General features: G+C 43.3%; 1 protein-coding gene across 1 annotated transcript in view; it reads right to left on the bottom strand.

Annotated features, from left to right (window-relative positions):
* TSNARE1 (t-SNARE domain containing 1) overlaps positions 1-11,128 on the bottom strand; it is a 447,763-nt gene extending 436,635 nt beyond the window's left edge. Inside the window, exon 1 of the mRNA XM_017746684.1 lies at positions 11,052-11,128. The gene's annotated coding sequence lies outside the window, so the exon portion shown is untranslated. The remainder of the gene's footprint in view (positions 1-11,051) is intronic.
* Positions 11,129-14,120: the final 2,992 nt, after the last annotated feature.

Below are 14,120 nucleotides of genomic sequence, written 5' to 3'. Positions count from 1 at the left end.
GGGTTTAGATGGGACATTAGGAAGAAATTCTTCCCTGTGAGGGTGGGGAGGCCCTGGCACAGATTACCCAGAGAAGCTGTGGCTGCCCCATCCCTGGAAGTGTCCAAGGCCAGGTTGGATGGGGCTTGGAGCAACGTGGGATAGTGGAAGGTGTCCCTGCCCGTGGCAGGAGTTTGGAACTAAATGGTCTTTAAGGTCCCTTTCCAACCCAAATTATTCTGAGATTCTGTGATTCTATGAATCAAGGAAAGAAAGATAATTAGCACCAGGGTGGAGAAACAGATCAAACCACACTTGCAGCAATTACCCAGTGAGTGGATAATCTATGAGAAAACAAATGGGAAACCAACCAGGTTTATGGTTTCTCCATGGTGGTGGAGGTGGCGAGTAGACACAGAAAGTGGCAGATGAAGTGCCAGGAGGTGAAAGGCACATCTGTGGAGAATGAGGCGCCTTCTACTTGCTCTTCAGCAGATGGAGTGTGGAGAGCAGATGGAGATATTCCTTCTCAGGATCATGTTTTAGCCATTTCTTTCGTGACATCCTGGCTGGTGACCCCATCAAAAGCAAGGCCAATCTTGGTGGTGTAACCAAAAGTAATGGAGTCAACCACTAATGCTCCAGTTCTGAAGTCACTTTCATGTGGCAGCACAATGTTAAGGGTTGGACTTGATTCTATAATTCTGTAATTCTAAACCGGGCCATGAAGAGGGATGGAACACCTCTCCTATGAGAAAACACTGAGAAAATTTGGATTGTTCAGCCTGGAGAAGCAAAGGCTCCAGGGTGACCTTCATTGTGGCTTTTCAGTACATGAAAGGGGGAGGCTGTAAGAGAGCTGGAGAGGGACATATAGTGATAGGACAAGGGGGGATGGCTTCAAACTTAAGGAGAGCAGGTTTAGATTAGGTATTAGGAAGGAAAAATTCTTCTGTGAAGGTGGTGAGACCCTGGCCAGACTGGGAGGGCTTGGAGCAACCTGGTCTGGTGGAAGGTGTCCCTGCCCATGGCAGGGGGTTGAACGAGATGATTTTTAAGGTCCATTCCAACCCATACCATTCCATGATTACATGATTCAGCAACTTAGGTTTCTCATATACATAATCTGACAAGCATCAGAGTATCAGTGTACTGCATCCCAAAAACCCCCTGTAAGAAGCAGATGTCCCACAACCAGAGGCCTGAAGACTCTGTTCTTGCTTCTCAAGTATCCTGTGCTCAGCCAGAAAATTACAGTTTGTTTCCTACATAAATCTGTTGTGCTCCAACAAATGAATCCACCCACATTACTCTCCCATTGTTGAAGAAACTGGGACCATAATTAACAGAAAAGTGTCCTTCAGTTCAACAGTGACCTGATTTTTGTCACTTTAATCCAAAAATTAGATCTGTATCATTCATTGCATGAATTTGCTTTTCTATTCTAAGGATTTCTCGCCATCTTGACTGCAAACAAAACACAGGGTCTTGTTTGCAGTCAAGTCAGAGCAAAACTAATGAATGCCAACACAGCTGGATCTCAACAGCCCTTCCGCTAAACTGCAGTGTAAAAATTAAGGGAGTGACAGAGATTACCAAGAAAAATACAGCAACACACCTGTAGGTGTCCAATCAAAAGTCATTTCATGGAGAGGGAAACAATTCCAGGTGCAGAGGAAGCATGCAAAGGAAGGCACACATAGCAGAGTTTGCATTAGTGCAGCTGCCTTTATTGCAATGACCCTAATTGGCACTTCCAGATGCGAGGCAGGAAAATCTGATGATGGGAGCATCTTCGCCTGTAACCCTAGAAAATCTAGGCTGAAGGAGACAGAGCTCTATACAAGCCGTATGTGAAGAAAAAAATAAAAATTAAAAATCCCTTCTTCTTTATTTTCCACATATTGAGCTGGTTAAAGCAGTCCACGTTCTCCAGTTGCCACCAGCAGCATTTATTTATCACCATCCTCAGTTATGAAAGCAAACTCCAAGTGATAATGCACGATCTCCCTGCAAAACCAAACTGAGATGGATGGAGGACGAGGGGTATAATTTAAGACAGTTTACATTGTTCACAGTACCAGGAACACTGCATTCAGGCTGCAGGAAAGGTCATTAGTAAATTGAAGGCAGCAGAAGATAACAGAAAAGTTTACAAACAACATTTCAACAGGAAAAAAATGAGCTTTTTTGGCCATTCAGGGAAAAGAGCAACCAGAGAGGAAGTTTGGATGTGCAAAAGCCTTCCTCATTCCAGGCAGAGGAGCGAGCTCATCTCCAGTGCTCATGATGGAGCACACAAGATCTGCATCATCTGCCATCAATAGTAGCACCCAGTGTGACGGGAACCTCCTCCTTGGCAAAGTCATCCATACCAACAGAACAGTTTGGAGTCATCTCCTGCCTCGCAGATGGCGCATTCCTGTTAGTGCAGAAGCCTGGGGAGCCAGGATCTCCCTGCAGCAGAGTGCACAGGATTGCTGCCCTGAGCTGGCTACGCTTCAGCTTTCAGCCTTTTTGTGAACACTACAGGAGATAAGCACTGAGACACAGGAGATAAGCAATGTAAAGAGTTCACTTCTTCCCTTCCAAACACTGTCATCTGATGAAAACACAGTTTCTCAAGTAAAGGGGAGACTCTTTAAGTTGTTTTTTGGAAGAACACAATGGAAGTCTGCACTGACTGTAACCTGGTCTACTGGAAGGTTCCCCGCCCATGGCAGTGGGTTGGAATGGGATGGTCTTTGATGTCCCTTCCAGCCCAAACCACTCCATGATTCCGTGATTCGATGCCATCAACAGACAACTGACACACACTGGATTCAGTGGGTTCTCCATGGTTCCAAATCCAGTTGGGAATTTTAAGGAGAAGAGTCTTTCTTGTGAGGAGAGACTGCAGGAGCTGGGCCTGGTTAGTCTGGAGAAGAGAAGACTGAGAGGGGATCTCATCAATCCATACAAATATCTCCAAGGTAGGTGTCAAGAGGATGGTGCCAGGCTCTTTTTATGGTGCTCAGCAACAGGATAAGGTCAATGGCCATAAACTAAAACACAGTAAGTTCCACCCCAACACGAGGAAGAACTGCTTTCCATGGAGGGTGCCAGAGCACGGGAACAGCTGCCCCCACCCCAGGGAGGGAGCAGATTCTCCCTCTCTGGAGACATTCCAAACCCACCTGGATGTGTTCCTGTGTCACCTTCTCCAGGTGACCTTGCCTTGGCAGGGGGTTGGATTGGATGAACTCCAGAGGTCACTTCCAACCCTGAAGATTCTGTGATTCTGTGAATATATGAAGAAGCTCAATCAAACAGGCTGAATCTCACCCTACTTTCCTTTCTAAATTTGGACTATCCACATGGACACGCTTGCCTCAAAACACCTGAGAATGAGATGGCTACACAGGTAGCCACCCTGACCTCACAGAGGTGCTACTTCTCATAATCGAGTTCCTGGACATTATCATCAGTTCCACTTCCAGGGGAGGAGAGGGCATAGACCAAATATATGGAATGTTAGGTAATTCAGTTATTTTGGATCAGGAAGATTAAGGACAATGTCCTAAATGCCCAACTTTCAGAACATCTTGAAAAAAAAGACACACGTCCCTTCTACTCTTTTGTCTGGTCAATACAAGGCTTAGCAGCGATAAAGCCACACATCTCTGTTCTGCAACACACTGAGAACTACAGAAATCCACAGTGAATCCCCACCCATGTCCCCTACAAAATGCTTCCCACCATGATAACCCCTGTTCCCCTCCTCCATATCCCCATATCTATCAGAACCTCTCCACGTCCTCCCTGTATCCATGGACACTCCCTCCCTCTTCAGCTCCGAGTCCCATCCATGCCTCAATTTGTTCTCCAAAGCATCCACAGCTTTGGAAGCAGAAAACAATGGGTTATCTAGACCTGGACACATGCTAACTGATAGGCTGGATGATACCAAAACAACAGATAATCAGTGAATTTTCCTGAGTTTTCCTTGCGGACATTGAGATATTAAGTCCTTACGTGCTTGGCAAACAGATACATTGATGGTTGGGTGGAGGAGAAAATCAGTGAACTGTAATTTCTTCTCTGATGTGATTAACTCCATCAACCTACTTAGTGGAAGAGGCAGAAAGACATCAACAGGAGAGAGCCTTAAAGGAAGTGAGAGATTTCAAACTATCAAAAAAAGAAAAAAAAAAATTTCTGAAAACAACCCAGTGGTGCTCATCTGCTCTTACTTTCAGACCTGTGCCCCATATACTGTGCTTGTATTTAATTTTCTGGTTCACCAAGTAGAAAAATAACCCACTCCTGAGGCTTCCAGCTTTATTTACACACTTGGTTAGGACTGAGCTGAACACTCAAACCTGTCATTGAAAGTTTCAGGTGCTCCCAGCTCTGGTTTACACTCCATGAAGGCTTTGCTCTCCACATCACAGACAATCAGAGAATTAAGGTTGGAAAAGACCTCCAAGATCATAGAGTCCAACTGTTAACCCAGCACCACCACCATGTTCACCACTAAAACAAGTCCTCAAACGCCCTATCCACACATTTTTTGAACACTTCCGGGGATGGTGACTCCACCACTTCCCTGTGCAGCCTTTTCTAATGCTTGACAACCCTTGCAGTAAAGAAGCGTTTCCTAAAATCCCATCTAAACCTCCCTTGGCTCAATTTGAGCCCATTTCTGCTCAACCTGTCACTTGACACCTGGGAGAAGAGACTGATCCCCACCTCACTACAATCTCTTTCCAGATAGTTGTAGAGAGTGATAAGGTCCCCCCTGAGCCTCCTTTTCTCCAGGAGAGAATGACACTGCCCAGAAGAAACCACCCTCCTTCCTACCATACCAGCCAAGGACCCACCATGTCCCAGTAGCTGAAACTCAGGCTCTTCAGCTGGGAATGCAGTAAGATTAATTTAACCCAAGAGAAAGCATAAGCTGCTTCGTAAGAGTGGAAACTGCATCTTGTCTATCCAAAATCTAAGCATTTTTAAAATTATTTTTTGGTAGGGTTTTGTTTGGAATGAATCAGACTCTGGTGTTGGCTTAGCACACCAAGGCCAAAATGTTGGACAGGGCTGAAATCCATTAATTCACTTACAAGAGAGTGGAGCCCTGACTTCTAGTGGCTTAAAACTATGCAAAAAAGCCTCTTTGGGCTGCAGCTCTGTGATGAATTAGCTCTGACAAGGAAGGTAACTCAAGACCTCCCCACAGCGCTCCCTCCCTGCCCCACACCACAACTGCCTCTCCACTCTCTTCCTGAGACAGGGACCAGAAGCTTGTGCTGTAAATCAGATCAATGAAACATTCAGTTAAAAATAACAGCCCAAACCTCCTCCATTGCAGGAGAGCCTTTTGGATCACAAATGATGAAAGCACTTTTCTAAAAAAAAGCAAGCTGAGTTGAGAGCGGTTTCTGAGAAGGTGACAAAATAAACAGCTCTGAGCCCAGCCAGCAGAACAAGGGCTGGGCTGCTCCAAGCATTGCTGGGACTCCAGAATAACCCTGGCAGTGGGAAAACAGGTCTCAATACCCCCAGTGAGTGGCTACCTAGGTCAAAGATGGTGCCTGGCTCCTATCCTGGTAATGCTGTAGGAGCAGGACATTCAGAGGACACCACCACCCTCTATTGTGAGCTATTCCTTGGGCATCTCCTTGCTCACTGGCTGTGTTATTCCTGCCTCATAGCTGGTAGACAGGGAGAAAAAGTTGGGATGCATCTTCTGGGGTCAAGAAACATCATCCTCGTGGTACCCACCAGCACTTGGCCTGTGGGGCTTGCTGAAACTGTGAGGGAAAAGAGAAGCAACATCCCTGAGGTTTCCTCCAACTATTTTTATGATGAATGCTGGGAAAGAGAAGAGGGAGTGGGGAGTAAGGTTTTTTTCCCCCCTTTTTTAATGTAATCTAAGCACCCACTAAACAAACAACCAGCTGTCTTCATCCTGCAATCCAGATGGATGTCCCTCTGCAACAGGAGGATGCAGTACAGCATCTCGCCTCACATTTCCAATGCTGGGATTCAATACAGCGACTGCAGCTTTTCATGCCTTTTACAAACATCTAATTCACTCTGTATTAATCCCTCAGAGCAGCTACTCCTTCATTTTACCCTTGGAGACATCAAGCTAAAATATTCATCGGCTTGAACACAAAAACCTACAGCTCTAAGCAGTTGTTGAGGACAGAGGACGTGCTGTTACCCAGTTCTCTGATATATACAGTAGTATAACACCATCCTTGCAATAAAAGTACAGAATGAGCTTCTAAAGATGCCTTTTTACTAGATGTTTATAAGTGGATTTAGGTTTAATGACAAGCTCTTCTTGCTTATTTTCCACTTTTACTCATCCTTCTTTTTGGAGGGAGGGCGGCTGACAGGGGCTGTTCTTTCTCAAGCTCAATATTAAATAAAAGAGACCCAAAAATATACTGAAAATGCACTCTTAAGTCATGGCACAAGGCATATTTCAAATGAATGCAGCTGAAAACCTCCAAACTATCAAAAACCTATTTCAATAAGGGATTTTCACTTGCTGGAGACATTCGAGACATTGACACAACTTCCAAGTATTTGTAACTCAATTAAATTCACCAAATCTCCAGCACAGGAAGGTGAAATCTCCAGCACAGGAAGGTGACAACAACCCCATGGTCCACATTTCCTGTCTTCCCAGGCTACAGAGGGCTTCCCAAAGCTCTCTATTTTTGGGAGAGCTTTCAGGCAGTCTCTCAGCTGACTCTTGCAGGCCATGTCCAGATATCCCCAGAAATCTTTAGTATTGAAGGAGCAAACCATGGAAGCGTGCATTTACTCGTGTGTATTCCACATCTCAGCCACAACAAATCACAAACATGGAACAGGACCTGACACACACTATTTAATTTGACCTTAGACAACAACAGAGCCAAAGCAAGGTGACTCCAGCCCATAAATATTCCTGATTCCACCAGCATTGAAGATGTTCAGACCTCAAACCTTGAATGAAAATGAACAACAGCATCAAATCCCCGCAGTTGTTTTACCTTAAATAGACAGAAGGGAGGTGTCGACACTGAAGTGATGCTTTGCAGTTCAGGCAATCTGTGTTCAACTGCCAGGCTTGACTAAACTCTGGATGCAGTAGGAGAATTAAAGACAAGCCACAGTCCTCTCACCTCATCCAAAGCATCCTGAAGCTGCAAAATGCACAGGAAAGACTCCTGGTTGAATGGGATGTTACTGTGCTTCAGCACAGCACAGCAAGGAATGGACGTTCAAGTAGATTAAATTAAAATAGTCCAAAAAATCACAAACATAAAAATACACAACAATTGTAATCAAGGTGGCAAGAAACTGGCAATGTGCTCACCAGTGGAACCGTTTGGGAGTTACCCTGAACCAGTTCATACCATTGATCAAGGCATTTCTTTGCATCAGCCTGCTGCAGTAGGCAGATAAAACGTGCTGTGCTGTCTACATAAAACGTGTTTAGATACATAAATCCTTGCAAAGTGTCTTTTTATTTTGAGGCAAAACCAGAAAGAATTATATGCTGCATTAAATATTTTCTTCTTTGTCCTCTTCTCAACCGTCTGCAAGATCAATTAAAGTGCTTTTGCATAAAACAGGCAGGGAGGAGCATGTTCCAAAAAATAAATAAATAACGACACCACTCTTTGCTTTCAATATGATGCCTGAAAAAAACAAGCATGATGACTTAAAGATTCCCACAGTGAAAAAGAAGAAAATGATGAAGGTTTAATCATACACTTACAAGGCAACAAAATAGATTTCTCAAGTCTTAATATCTCTTGTGAAATTTTAAGCACTCAGACACAAATATTAGTAACAAGCTGCAGCAAGCTGAGTCGTTTCTCCTGCCCTCGCACAGGAATATGTGAGAGTCCCTCCCTTGCACTCACACACACATTTGCTGTTTCCATCACTTTTCTATTTGCAAAAATACCCAAATGAAACTATGAGCATTGAACACGTTACGGTTTAACACGTTCCTCGCCTGATGGAGGTCTCGCTGTCCTGGAGCTCAGCAACCTCTCTGTCCAGCTGCATTGCAACATCTGGAAGCACAAGCACAACTTCCCCACAGGCTGACCAGCAATGGGACTCCTGGCCACAGCCTCAGCATGGAGAGACAACACTCAGACCAACTGCTCTCCCAGTTACCAGCTGGAATGGGGAGCGGGGAAAACGGGGGAGAGATCACCCCACCAAAAAAAACTCAAGACCTACTTTCTTCTCCCTCAGAATGCCCTTTTATCATGTCTTCACACCACAGGCGAGGAACTGGTTCCATAAGAAAACCCCATCATTTTAGTTTCTAAGGAATTTTTTTTTTTTAAATGAGGGTGGAGAAACATTGGCACAGGTTGCCCAGAGAAGCTGTGGCTGCTCCATCCCTGGAAATGTTCAAGGCCAGGACGGGGCTTGGAGCAACCTGGGCTAGTGGGAGGTGTCCCTGCCCATGACAGGGGAATTGGAATCGGATGATCTTTAAGATCCCTCCCAACCCAAGCTATTCTATGATTCTATGACCCCATCTGGCCCCAAAGACTTGTGCTGGCCTAGGTGGCACAGCAGGTCACTAACCATTTCCCCTTGGATTATGGGGCCTTCATTGTCCCTGTCCCTCCAGCTGTGGGAGTCATCCCACCACGTTTCCCTCACAACAACTGTGCCATATTTTTCCAGCTGCAGAGTGGCTTCCAGCTTCTCCTGTCTGTCGCCCATGCCGTGGGCACTGGTGCAGATGCACTTCAGCTGGGCTATTGTTCCCACCACCTTTTTTGGGGAAGAAGCCCTAATTCCTACATGGCCATTCTCAGGCACTTCCATGGTTTCTAACACATCAGTAATCGTGGTGCCTTTGCTGCTGCAAGGATCTCCTGCTGCAGGTTCAGAGGCAGGTGTTAATCAAATGGATCTTCCCTGTTCTCCCTCATCATTCCCTGCAACTGGAATGGTAGTGGAGAACACTACTTGTGTTCCTGGTCCCTTAACCAATCAACCTCACACCAAAATACAAAAGAACTGAGAGGAGAGAGAAATCATTGCTCTACACAATTGAAATAGGAGCAAAATATCTTGCAATAATAAAATACATTTTAAAAAAACACACGAAAAAGAAAACCAAACACCCAAGAAATGAAAACAAAAGCTAAGAGGTGAATAATTCATCTAGGCAATGTGCAGTGCCCAGTATTCTACCTGAATTGCTTACATTGAAGGTTCATGGTTTAATCAGAACTGCTGGAACAAGAAAAACCAGAGTCATAAGTACAACATTTATCTTGAGTAAACGAAATAGGTTTCTGGGTAAGGCATTTTCATCTAAAATAGGAAAAAAAATAGGTTGCAGTTTGTGAAGTGACCAGCAAGGGGAGTTGGTGCCCAGAGCTTTGAGGGAACCATGCAGATGCAGTTTTGGGTGGAGAAAACTCAAATAAACAATTCTGGGGTACTGACATTGATAAAACATTGAAGACTGCCACAGGATCCTGGAGGATGATGGACAGAGAGCAGAAAATGCACTGAAAAGAGAGAGGGCTTGAGAGATACTAGAGTACAAAAATAATCATGTTTTGCTTGGAAATTGGAATTTCTGTCCCTGCAAGACTTAATGGAGAGCATGTAATGAAGAACTCTTAGAGGAAAAAGGCAAAGGACAAATGAGATCAAGTCAAGATGGAGCTTAGGATAAGAAAATAAGGGTTAATCTCAATGTACTTTTGCGTACAATATTCTGACAGTAACACAAAAAGACTTTGGCCAGTTCCTCTGGTGGCCTTGAGGAGACATCCAGGAGGGTACCAGATGTCTGGGAGAAGATGTCAGAGGACTAGGGCCAATCAGGCACCTTATCACTGAGCCCCAGAACCAGAAACAAACAGGGGAAAAAGCCATAAATAAAGACTATTAAAAAAAACCTTGCAAGGAGTGGGATTTAATAATATTATACAGCATTTAAAGCAAAATGCCAGCAGTAGGAACTCATTAGGCTCTGTATGGGGAACAGCAGCAAAATCACTGCTGCAGCTCCAGCCATGCTGGGCTCGTCAACAGAAACGGGGCCACCCCGGGCTCCAGGGCCACGGGGAGGGGCACTCAGAGCTTTCATTCCTCTGCCCCATTAATCTCATTAACCTTGTATTTACTCTGTTGTTGGTAATTACTCAGAACGTTAATAGGCACAATTTATGCATATTATTTACTGAACGTTACAAATCTCTTTAGCTCTGTGTACGAATCGGGGCTGGAGGATGCCAATGCTCCAAGTGCTACGGAAAACGGAGGTAGAGAAATTAAAAATATTTAAAAATTTAGAGAACATTTTTAGGACTCGTTTCAAATTTCTTCAATAGCTTCAACTTCTTCTTGCAAGATAGCTGATCAATTCAGATAAATATATAAAACCTATCCATTTTACTAATTCCATAATAGCATTCTAACAAGAAAAAAACAGACACTAAACCAAAAACACCCAAGAAAAGACTTATTTCCTCCTATTAAGCTGGAGTCCATAAAGCAACTATTCCAGCCATGATACAAATTACCGTTAACGATATTCCAGGTGGGAAAAACAGATGCAGTTTAAGAAAACTGTTATTGCTTTTAAAGAACTCCATAGGTTTCCCAGACACAGTCTGTTACACCTTGAAAAATGGAACTTTCACTGACCATCTGTTCCTAGCAAAGAACTCCCAGCAACTCTGGCTTTGGCCAGAAAGCCCAACTCAAAGTCAACGTACCATGAGCAGGGGACATCCCAGAGCTTAATGACCAGCCAAGATCAGATGTCAGGGGGAGAATTTGGATGGAGATCACCCAATATTAACCAGTTAAAACAAGGAAACCACTGCAAGAGCAGAAGATGGCATCCAGAGGTGAACATCTGCAAGAACGAAGCCCACAACATTCCTACATCCCCACTCCAGAGCCTGCATCTACAACATGTGTCACCTCCGATGAGCTGAAAGGATATGGAGAAAACTAACCAAAATCAAAGACAAAAACAAACTGAAATGAGAAGGATTATCAAGGAAAGAAAACAGCAAAAATTACCTCACCCACAATTTTATTCCGCTGTGTTGTGGAGCCGCTTGTTGGGAACTTAGTAGCAATAACCCAGTGGACCCAAGGCCCAGCTCAGCAGTATTGTTCCTGTTCAGATAAAAGAAAAAAAAAACAAATCAGATGTGAAAAGCACAAACAGGCTTTTATCTGCTCTGTTTCCCTCAGTCTGAAGCTCAGGGATTCCCAAGACTGAGGTTTTAGCCATATCTTTAGATTCAACTGGGAGTTTTCACACCCTGTGAATTTGTTAAACATATCCATCTATTAGGCAAGCTTTGCTTTTGGCCTACACAATGTGTGTTGACAATGGAACATACACACAAAAAAGGAAACAAAAGAACACTTAGTCCCTTTAATTTCAGGGTGCAAACATTAGGGGATGCCTAGTGAAGCACAGCAAGTAATTTTCATTTTCTGCAGTTTGTGATTTCACATCATTGTCATTTCCCCTGCTTAGTGATGTCCTATTTTATAGTCAGTATCAGCCAGTTAAACTGGATCTGGTTTTAGTACATTTTTACTACATTTTTACTACATCTCCTGCAAAAAGAAAGCCCGTGCAACTAAAGAGATTACTGAGAGAGAACCACACAACTGAGACAACCAAGTGGACCCAGCACTGGACTTTTGAATAATTTCAGGGATGGTGATTCCACCACTTTCCCAGGCACTCTGTTCCAATGCTTCACCACCCTTTCAGTGAGGAAATTTTTCTTATATCCAATCCAAACCTCTCCTGATGCAACTTGAGGCCACTTCATCTCGTCAGGAACAGCCATCCATAAGGATTCAATGACTCAGACAACTCTGGAGACTGTAATGACATCATAAACTAATTTCCCACACACACGCTTTCACAACTGATCTCTTTTTTTTGGTCCAAATTTGGAAATTAATATTTCAGAAGGAATTTAAGACACTTTTAATGCAGTTTACTATGCTTTAATAAAAAAATAAAAGAGCAAATAAGAAAAAGAATGGTTTAGGAAACTCAGGTAGAGGCACTTACACACTGTGCAAAGTAAGGAAATAGAAATATTACACTTTTTACAGTAATTATTCCTCAAAGGAAGTGTTCTAATCAGAATGCTGATATTGTGGGCCTGTTTTAAGCAGGAGGAGCATCATCACACAAGACACAACCTTCCAGACTAACCATCAAAGCTTTCTAATCCCTCCTTATGATGGGATGGTGGAGAAAGTCAAATCACATGGGATGACACTGGAGCTGAAGAGAGGAGCAAAGGATGCCAAAGGAGCTCGTGCCCTGAGTTTTTCTACCCTTAGAAAAACCACCCAATTACCCTTTCCTCCTCTTTGATTACACAATCGACTTCAACACCCTCAAAAGCCAACAGCAGAAGACCCAAAACATGGGCAAAAGTAATGATTAAGAGCCTTTAAGCACAGTTCCCAGAACCAGCTTTCAAAGGCAGGGTAAATAAGTAAGACCTTTAAATTTTAAGATGTTGCTCAGCAACACCTTGTCATGCCACATCACACAACACTTCTTCCTGTTATTTCTCTGTCCAAAGGTCAAAATTCCTCTTCCCAAGAGACAAGCCTTCATATAAAAGAGTGGTGAAACTTTTACATGCAACTAATTCAGGAACAATCCACATCTTTGTCCTGGAGACATTCCTGCATATGATTTATTGCAATTTAAGGTGGGGAGGGAAATGACAAATTTTGTCTCAAATCGAGGCAAATGAAAACAGAATTATTTGTCCAGCACACACAGTCCAGCTCTGAAATCTCAAGATGCTCATGGCTACTAAGGTAGGAGTTTTTATCACCCTCATGTAGCCTAGGGATAAGCATTTTTTAACTGCCTGTACAAGCAAAAAAAAAAAAAACCAGTGGTCAGTTCAATTTTTCAGAACAAGCTAAGTCATGGCACACCCCATCCTGCCAAGTGGGGATTTGGGTCCTTAAGCAGAGAAACCTGGTGGTCCAACTTCCCAGAAATATCATTATGCCCATCTCCCAAAGCACCCAAGGCAGCCCTAGGAGGATGAAAACCAATATTGAAATGATCAAAAACACACCGCGTTGCACATGAGACTTCTTGCCCACCCATCTTCTCCTTATCTCATCCTCCCACCAGTTCCATCCTGCGAATGGATCCGTCTTCTTCTCCCATTCAGTCTTTTTCTGATGGTTTCTCCGTAGCAAGGCCTCTCCTTTGTGTCCTTCTTGCATTCTCCATACACGAATGCAAGAGGGACATGATCCTTGGTTGGCATCCACAGGGACGACTCCAGTATAGGGAGGAATTAATGACAACTCCGCCCACCTGCAGGTTTTTGGGGGTTTTTTTTAAGCCATCGTGTATGTAACTCACATGATGTGAGTGCAGGAATATCACACTAAGGCTCTGGAAAGTAAGGGCGGGTTTTCCTCGTTTCTATGGTTATAAGCAATTTTAATGACCAACCTAAATAAAAAGGCTGGAAGAGAGAGAAAGTAGGAAGGAGTGAGGTGGGTGTTTAATTTTGATTGACAAGACAGAGCAGAACTAGTTAAGATCTGTCAAGTGCTTGCTGAGGATCACAAATCCTCAGCACATTCTACAGCAGACAGAATTAGTCTAAATGCACAGCTTTACAAAAATATTTCTTATCTGCTGAGATCAGAGTTCAGCATTTCAGTTGCCCCACAGAAAGCAGCTGATGTCATAACCACCAAAGGAACCAAGGTAGGGCCAGAAAAACATTTTTATTATTTGTATTTGATTTTTAAGTATCAACATCTACAATGTCTTAATATGTCTTAATTTTTGTCTCTGGCCTATATATATATATATATATATTTATATATATTTATATAAAATGACAGCATTCTCAAGATTGTTAACTACCAAAACAACAATTTTAAAGGTGTTATCAAAGGCACCACTTTGGAATCACATCTGCATTACATGAAATGTTGTATAAATACAGAGCAAAGAGATAATTCCTGCAATAAAGGCTTTAAAATAGGAGATTGAACGCAGAAGGAGTTGAACACAGATTTGATGGGAAATTTCAGGAAACACAATCTGGAAAGACAAAAACACTGGC

This window comes from Corvus brachyrhynchos, unplaced genomic scaffold (genome assembly GCF_000691975.1).
Source record: "Corvus brachyrhynchos isolate BGI_N302 unplaced genomic scaffold, ASM69197v1 scaffold89, whole genome shotgun sequence".
NCBI lineage: Eukaryota > Metazoa > Chordata > Aves > Passeriformes > Corvidae > Corvus > Corvus brachyrhynchos.
Note: the sequence above shows the minus strand (reverse complement) of the source record. Positions and strands in the feature narration are given on the sequence as shown.